General features: G+C 40.7%; 1 protein-coding gene and 1 non-coding gene across 2 annotated transcripts in view; one reads left to right on the forward strand and one right to left on the reverse strand.

The window, feature by feature from the left end:
• The window catches only part of NREP (neuronal regeneration related protein), a 319,682-nt gene extending 312,626 nt beyond the window's left edge, over positions 1-7,056 (reverse strand). The window contains exon 1 of the mRNA XM_023533611.1: positions 6,837-7,056. The gene's annotated coding sequence lies outside the window, so the exon portion shown is untranslated. The remainder of the gene's footprint in view (positions 1-6,836) is intronic.
• An 846-nt stretch (positions 7,057-7,902) lies between these two features.
• Positions 7,903-8,036, forward strand: LOC111743050. Its single transcript, XR_002781571.1, has one exon. It is a non-coding gene; the product is annotated as a small nucleolar RNA SNORA13 (small nucleolar RNA).
• The last annotated feature ends 154 nt before the right edge of the window (positions 8,037-8,190 follow it).

Below are 8,190 nucleotides of genomic sequence, written 5' to 3' on the forward strand. Positions count from 1 at the left end.
TTAGTATTAAGGAAGGAGTTAGTCCTCCATCATTACTCTTCTTTTTCTAAGTCATTCTGGCTATTTTCATCACTTTCTTATTTCAAATGAACTTCAGAATAATTTTGTTAGGTTCCTAAAGAATCTGAACAAGTTACCTTAAGAAGGAGACTTTGTGAGAATTACTCTAAATTGTAAATTATTGAGGGAAAGAATTGTTACCTTTATATATACATTGTTGGTAGAAAAAGCTGGATTAGCGATAAGCCCTTCCAATGTTCTTAAGCTGTGTGGTTTTTCAAGTAATAAACAGATTAAGAAATTCAAAAGGTATTTTATGCTTGCAATATGGCAGGAGAGATATGCAAGAAAATCCCCTAATTCAGAATAATTAAAAATGTTGGATAAAATATTTTAAAATATCGTTCTAAATGCATGAATAAATTGATTGAAAAATAGGGGAAGTCCTCAGAGGCCATAAATAAAAGATAGCATGAATCCAAAGCAAGTTCTGGAGCTGGCATTTGCTTGGGACATCTATCTATATCCCTGGTGGCTTAGGACTTAGGCTTCAAAGGGCCATATGGGATTTAGGAGATGAGACATGAGATGAGGCCTGAGCAAGGTGGGAAGTAGAACTGATGACCCAGGTATAAAGCTGTGTTCCCTGAAAGGTAATATTCTCACAATAAGCGAATGGGGAGGAGAGTATCACCCTACAGAGAGAAACAGCAGAGATAATTAGCCTATACATTTCTATGGAGAAGGATAAAATAGGAGGAAAAAAGTTTCCCTTGAATTTTATGAACACCAGACTCCCTCATATAGAAAAGGGCACATCCTACCCTACATGGAATAGGCAGGATGGACTCACAGTGCTCCCAGGTCAGTGGTGCCCCAAGGATCCAGCAATACCAAATGTAAATCCTTTTTAAAGGAATAGACCCAAATGGTTACAACTCAACTTCCAAAAACATACGTTCACAATATAAAATAAGAAAATCACAAACCTATGAGAAAATAAAAAGTGACAGTAAATTGAAACAGACTATTCCAACTTCTGACTTATAGGCTATCAAATGAGGGTGCTCAATATATTTTAAGAAATAAGAGAGAGGACATAACAAAGGAACAAAAGATACCATAAATATCTTTTTGAAAGATCTCCGAAAAAGAACCAAAGAGAAATCCTAGAAAAATAATTTCTAATAACTGACATTAGAAACTCAATGTTATGATCTGGTTCAAGACGGCAACATAAGAGGCTCTTGACCTCACCTCCTCCCATGATACACTGAGTCTATAGCTACAAATAGAATAATTCCCTCTGAACAAAATCCAGAAACTATCTGAGTGACTCCTACACAATGGGCAAACGAGAAAAAACACACATCAAAACAGGTAAAAGAGGCTGAGAAACAAGCTCACCATAAACCCCACCCTGGGGCACAGCAGCACATATCCAGAGGGAGCTCATACCCGCCCCCTCCCCCGCCCGCTCCTCCCCCTCTCCCGCCCCGGTTCTCCCTGAAAAATGAAGGTTTAGACCCCACATCTGGTTTCTCAAGCTTTAAAACCTCCACCTGAGAGATGGGCACCCAAAACATCTAGTTGTGAAAGCCAGTGGGGCTTGCATCCATGAGCCCCACACAGGAACTAAGAGACAATTTAGAGACTCTCACAGACTCACTGTGGCTACACCCTAGGGCTCAGCACAGAATCACCAGTCTAAAACCTGATGAGTTTTTCTGTGAAAGACACTTATGTGCATATCTTAATAGGTACAAACTGAGTGGTAAGCTTCTAATTTAACACACACCAAGGGGCTGACTGCAATACTCTCCAGAGACCAGGGAGGCCCATAGGTGCCATCTTCACGGTCTCCCTCTGCCTCATTTCAGGTCACTGGTATTTCCTGGAAAGGAGCTTATGTGTATGTCTTAGGCCCCAATTTTTTTGGCTGTCACCCAAAAGATATCCCATGATCACCTGGTTCTGGCGGCCAGTGTGGGTTATGTTCACTGATTTCACAAGTGATAGAAGTATCTTTTGCAATTCAGGGCAAGCCCCTTTCAAGCATAGCCAAGTTTATGTCAATAAAGTGACTCTTCGTGGGACCTCCTTGGTAGCTTCAGGATGGGGCTACTTGTCAGGGGAAATAGCACGTGAGTAGAGAGTTGGAACTTTCAGCCCTACCCACCCTACCACCATCTCTGGGAAGGGAAGAGAAGCTAAAGGTTTTGTTCAATCACCGATAGCCAATGATTTAATCAACTGTGGCTGCATAAGGGGACCTCCATAAAAACTTGAAAACACTGAGGTTCAGGGGGCTTCTGGGTAGATTAACACATCTACATACTAGCAGGATACCCCACGCCCACCCCACAGCTTGCCCTATACATCTCTTCCATTTGGCTGTTCCTGAGTTGTATTTTCTATGATAAACTGGTAGTAGCAAGTAAAATGTTTTCCTGAGTTCTGTGAATCATTCTAGTGAATTATCAAACCTGAGGTTGGGGAGAGGGTCATGGGAACCCCCAAATTTGTAGTCAGCTAGGCAGAAGTATGGGTAGGTTGGGCACCCCACTGTCGCTGGCAAATGAAATGGGGGCAGTCTTGTGGGACTGAGCCTTTAACTTGTGGAGTCTGATGGTAACTCCAGGAATTAGTGTCAGAATTGAACTGAATTGCTGGGCACCTAGTTCATGTCAGAGAAAAAAATCTAACAATAATGAACAACTTTCTGCCAATAAATTTAAAAACATGGCAGAAATGGACACATTCCTAGGAAAGATGACTTACCAAAACTGACTAAAGAAGAAAAAGCCTGAATGGCCCTACAACCACGAAAGACATTGAATCCGTAGTTTAAAATCTTCCCACAAAGAAAATACTAGATCCAGATAGTTTCAAAAGTGAGGTTTATTTTAAAAGCAAAAAAATATATATATATATATTGACAGTATATTAAATTTTTCAGAGAAAAGAAATAGAGGAAAAGTTGTCTAATTTTGCAAAGCCAGTAGAGGCATATTCCACAGAGCATTTTCCCGATTAATGTTTTCTCAGTAAATTACCTCTTGTATTTAACATCCAACATCATACAACATATACATCTCTCTCACAACAACATTTCAACTGATATTTATATAGGAAAATTATGTTTCATTCCCCAAAACTCGCTACAACTTATTTACCAATAACAACAAGCAGGAAAGAAAAAAATTTAAAAAAAAAACAAAAAACAACAACACGTGTGGAGAATGTCTTGAGAATTACATTACAAATACAATTAGTAAACCATCCCCGTCAAATGTGAGCAAATCAACAAGTGTACTGAATGCCAGTGAAGGAGATGGTCCACACAAATGCCACTGGTGATAAAAGAAGAATTAGAATATCATCTCCACAGTGCCTTTCGTATTTCATACTGCCCTTTTTTTCCTCTAGTTTTGTGGAATGAAAACCAAAAACATGAAGAAAGTGTTAAAGAACTTAGCGGAGAAGGAAGCAAAGCAAGTGGAAAAGAAATAACGATGAAAGAGAATATGTTACCACTGACAACGCAACTCTTTGATAACAGCTATATTGTTTGGCATCGGGAAACAAAGTTTTGAACATTTACAGCCTAAAATTATAGTTTCATATTTAATAGAGGTTCGTTGACTATATTTTAGTTAATTTTATAAATCAGTTTGGGTTAACAAGTAACTCATTGAAAATAGGCTTCCAGATAATGTTTTTGCTCAGAGCATCTGATTTTCAGAAACAAATTACTAGTATTAAGTAGATACCTGCATAATTTTAACATTAAAACTATCAAAGATGATATGAGAACGATAACCACAGTCCCAACAAAATCTATTTTTAAAAACAATTCTAATGTTGAACCAATCTTACATTTCTGGTTTTCTCCAGAAATGTAAGATTGGTTCAACATTAGAATTGTTTTCATGCAATAGCCTCATTAATAGTTAAAAGAAAAACCTTTATGCTAATTTTAGAGGCAGAAAACACATTTAATAAAAGTCAACATTCATTTGATATTAAACACAACTTAGCAAACTAGAAATATAAATAGAAAGAAACTTCTCTAACCCCATAAACAACAGGAAAGACATAAGAATACCATTCACATTCAAACACATGCTGAAACTTTAAGAGCATTCCTTTAAAAATCACGAACAAGACACACATGTCTACCATTATCACTCTATTCAACATTTCTAGAAGTCCTAGCCTGGGCATTCTCACACACAGAGACATGTAAGAAGTATAAGAATTGGAAAAGAAGAAATAAAGCTTCTACAGATGATGTGATTGTTTAAGGAAAAAAAAAAAACCTCCAATCTACAAATTATTTTAAATTATAAAAAGTATTCAAATTATTTAATATCAGTTGGACATAAATTGAGTCCCCAGCACCCACTAAAAACAAAAGTCAACCCTATATGAATTAAGTACTTAAAATGAAATGTGCATAGTTTATCTGCAAAATCTTACATATGATCCTGATGAGAGTGGGGCAAGCAGTGGGGTAAGTAAACAGCTCACTTCTCACTCTCCATCCCTTAAAAGGTTGTTTGTTTTCTTTTGCTGCCATAACAAATTAACATAAATTTAATGGCTTAAAACAACACAAGTTTATTATCACAGCTCTATAGATCAGAAGTCTGCCGTGAGTCTCGCTGGGCAAAAATCAAGGCATCGAAAGATCTGTGTTTTCTGGAGACTAGGGGACAATGTGCTTCTATGCTCATTCAAGTTGTTGGAAAGATCCAGTTACATGCACTTGTAGAAATGAAATCCCTGTTTCCTTGCTGGCTGTCAGCGGAGGGCCATTCCCAGCTTCAAGAGGAGGCTGTTGGCATTCTTCGGCTTCAAAGATCTTCTTCCTCCATCTTCAAAGCTAGCAAGGAAGGCTGGGTCCCTTTCCTGCCTTCTGCTACATCTCTAAGTCTTCTTCTGCCTTCTTTTCAATTTTTATCTCAAGTCTTAGTCCCTAACATTAATCACATCTGCAATGTGCCTTTTATTAAGGCATAATGAATGAAGCACATTCACAGGTTCTGAGGATTAAGATGTGGGCATCTTTGGGGGACCATTAACCTACCTATCACTGGGAAACCGAGGTTGTTCCATGTTTGCACTAATACCCTATGTAGCTTGTACATAATGCTGCAGCCCCAAAAGGCAAGAGTGGAGGGGAGACTAGGCAGAAAAATCCCCTTTTTTCTCATGTCCTTTCTGCTTGCCTTTGCTTAATCATTGGGTTTTTCTTATCAGGATGTCGAGGTTAAAGCAGAAAGGAAGATGAAGAATTGTGAACTGATTTCCTGACACCAGCACTAATCCAATATTTGGAGCAAATGTCTCCCCTCTACCTATTCCTGAATGACCCAGAATTTAGGGAAGGTATATAAAGGGTAGAACAGAAAAAAGTAAAGTAGAAGCAAAAATGTCAAGCCATTCAAAGAAAACAGCAGTGTATTTCCCCCTTCCTGAAGAACTCGATCCAAGAAGCTTCCATACCTGGGCAGCAGTAAATGAGAGGAAGAGCCTAGCTCATGAGAGTCATTTATCGGCTATTATTATGTACTACACAGTGCTAGATGATTCCACAAACCTTCCTTAATTTTTTAAACTAACCTATGTGGTTCATGGGTATAGTTATTATGCCATAAATGAGGAACCTTGGGCTCAGAGAGGTGGTCATTTACCTAAGGGAACAATTATCAGAGATGGATTTAAACCTAGATCTGCTGGCTGCTCCAGCCTAAGGAAATTCTCTCTCCCTGACTTTTCTTAGCAAGAAGACAAGGTTAATGGTTATTATAATCACCACACTGTACCCCACACTGAAGTGTCTTTAAATGACACTCCTGGGGGTGTTGTCCTCCTTTCTCAAACTTTCCCCCCAGATGTTAAACTGACTTACTAACGAAGGTCTTGGAGTTATTTACCTTCTTGTGATCACTGTCTCTATTGTCCCCAAGTTGATGTTATTATTCAGGCTAGCCTTTGTGTACTGACCACTGGAAATGAGCTTGAATTGTCTTTTTTTCTTTCCTTCCTTTCCTTTTTCTCAGCAGTGAGTTTCAGTGAAATGTGCTGGGATGTGGTCTCTGGATGAGTGTCCGCCTGGACTTACAGGAGCAAGGACACCTAGTTGTTACTATACAGCCTTTCTCACCGCAGTTTCTATCCCTTCAATGAGTTATCAGCAAAAAGCCAGTAACAACCTCTGCTTTCTTTCTGTGGTAATAATTAATCAATTTTAAATTGCAGCATAAAATCCCAACTCCTTACCACAAGTACAAAGCTCTATATGCTCTGCTCCTAGCTGTCTCTTCCACTTCATCTTAGGCCACTCCGCACTCTGGCTGCTCTAGCTACAATGGCCAAAGCCTGCTTCTGAGCACTTGAAATGTGACTAGTCCGAATGAAATGTGCTGGAATTATAAAATATACACCAAACTTTTAAGACTTAGTAGGAATAAAAGCATGCAAAATATAGCATTAATAATTTTATATTGTTTATATATTTAGCATATATTGAGTTACTATTAATGTTTCTTTTTACTCTTATATGTGATAGAAAAATTTAAATTACATTCTTGGTTCGCACTGTATTTCTACAGGACAGCACTGCTCTGTCACATTACCCTCTTTGTTTCATTCTTGGCATTTACACTATCTGGAATCAGTGTCCATGTGTTACCTGTTTGGTGTCTTTCTTGCCCAACTAGAAAGGGAGACAGGAACCCTGTCTCATTCACACCTGATCCCAGGTATTTAGGAGAGCGCCTGAAGCATAATAAGTACTCAATAAATATTTTTTGAATGAATGACCTTACTCTTCCTCAGCGGGAGGTGGTGCTCTGTCTGTCCTTCCCCAGAACCCGAGGTCTCAAGTCCTTTAGGCTACACGTGCAGCTCAGCACTGACCATATGCTGCTGGCACTGGAAGGATGGATGGGGATCCACGCTGGATAAAACCTTCTCCGCGGAAAGGACTGGGAGCACAAAGGAAAGGGAGCGCAGGGGGCGAACCCTCGCTGCTCAGTCCTCTTCCGCTTGGAGACCCGCCCCACGGCTAATCCCTGGGCACTTCGCCCTCCCGCCACACGGCGGCGTCTCGCGTCGCGCGGCGGCCGATGGTACAGCCCGTCCTCCCCGCGCTCTGCGGACAGTGGGTCCTTCCGGTGGTAGAAAAGCATTGTGGGAGGGGTTTGCGGCCCTTCTTGCCTCTGCGCTGGGTTCGTGATGTTCTGCTTTTGGGGATCCGAGATGGCAGGTGGCTTAGGTTGCCAGAGAGGATCTCACGGCCGCCCTGAGCCTGGTGACGTGCCGGCGGAGGCCGGGCCGGGCCCGAGGTCCGGCGCCCTGGATGCGTGGAGGGCAGCGGCCTGGCCTGACTGCGGCCACGTTGTCGGGAACCTCGGGAGGTTCTGCTTTCCCGTGCTAAAAATTGGGGGGATTTGTTTTAATGCCTTTGAATTTATTGGTCATCGACCGTGTGCCAGGAAATTAACATGAGTGAGGATTTCTTTGGTGGGAAAGATAAAGTCCTGGCGGGGTAACTGCACGTGTGCCTACCCTATCACAGTGTGAAAGCAGCGTAGAAGTAAAATGCCCTTTATGGTGCAGACCTTGGCGGAAATCGAAAAAGTATCACCAAACTTGCAGGTGAGTTTTAACGTTAGTGCGAAAAGGACCGGTTGCGTTGAATTTCTAAGATTTTAACCACTTAAAACTATCAATTTCCATTACCTGTCGCGCTTTCAGTTGTAAAAAAAAAAAATCAAGAGCTGGGATTAGTTAATTTCCCTTCCAGCTCTAACAACAGGTCATCCCAACCAGTTGATTTAGGGTCAGCAACTTTGTGCCACAGATAGAGCAGTCCTTAGTGAAATTTCAAATAGCCTTTGTGTTGCCCATTCACTTTTGGAAACTAGTGAATGTGGTGTCAAAAAAGGCGTAAACTAAACACTTTGCAGCCTTTTCCTGCCCTTGAGTTTGATTTCTTTGGTGTGGGAACTGCGCAAGTAACAGTTTATGCTTTCACGTGTAATCTTGAGTCTGCCAAGATTGTGTAGTTTCTCTTAACTGGTCTTAACTAATTTTTGTTCAGGAGAAAGGCGGATGGATGCTTGAAGCATAGACTGCTGACAGCTGAATACCTGGGAGCACAAAGGTGACCTAAGGTAG

Source organism: Pteropus vampyrus, unplaced genomic scaffold, assembly GCF_000151845.1.
Source record: "Pteropus vampyrus isolate Shadow unplaced genomic scaffold, Pvam_2.0 Scaffold106, whole genome shotgun sequence".
Taxonomy (NCBI): Eukaryota; Metazoa; Chordata; class Mammalia; order Chiroptera; family Pteropodidae; genus Pteropus; species Pteropus vampyrus.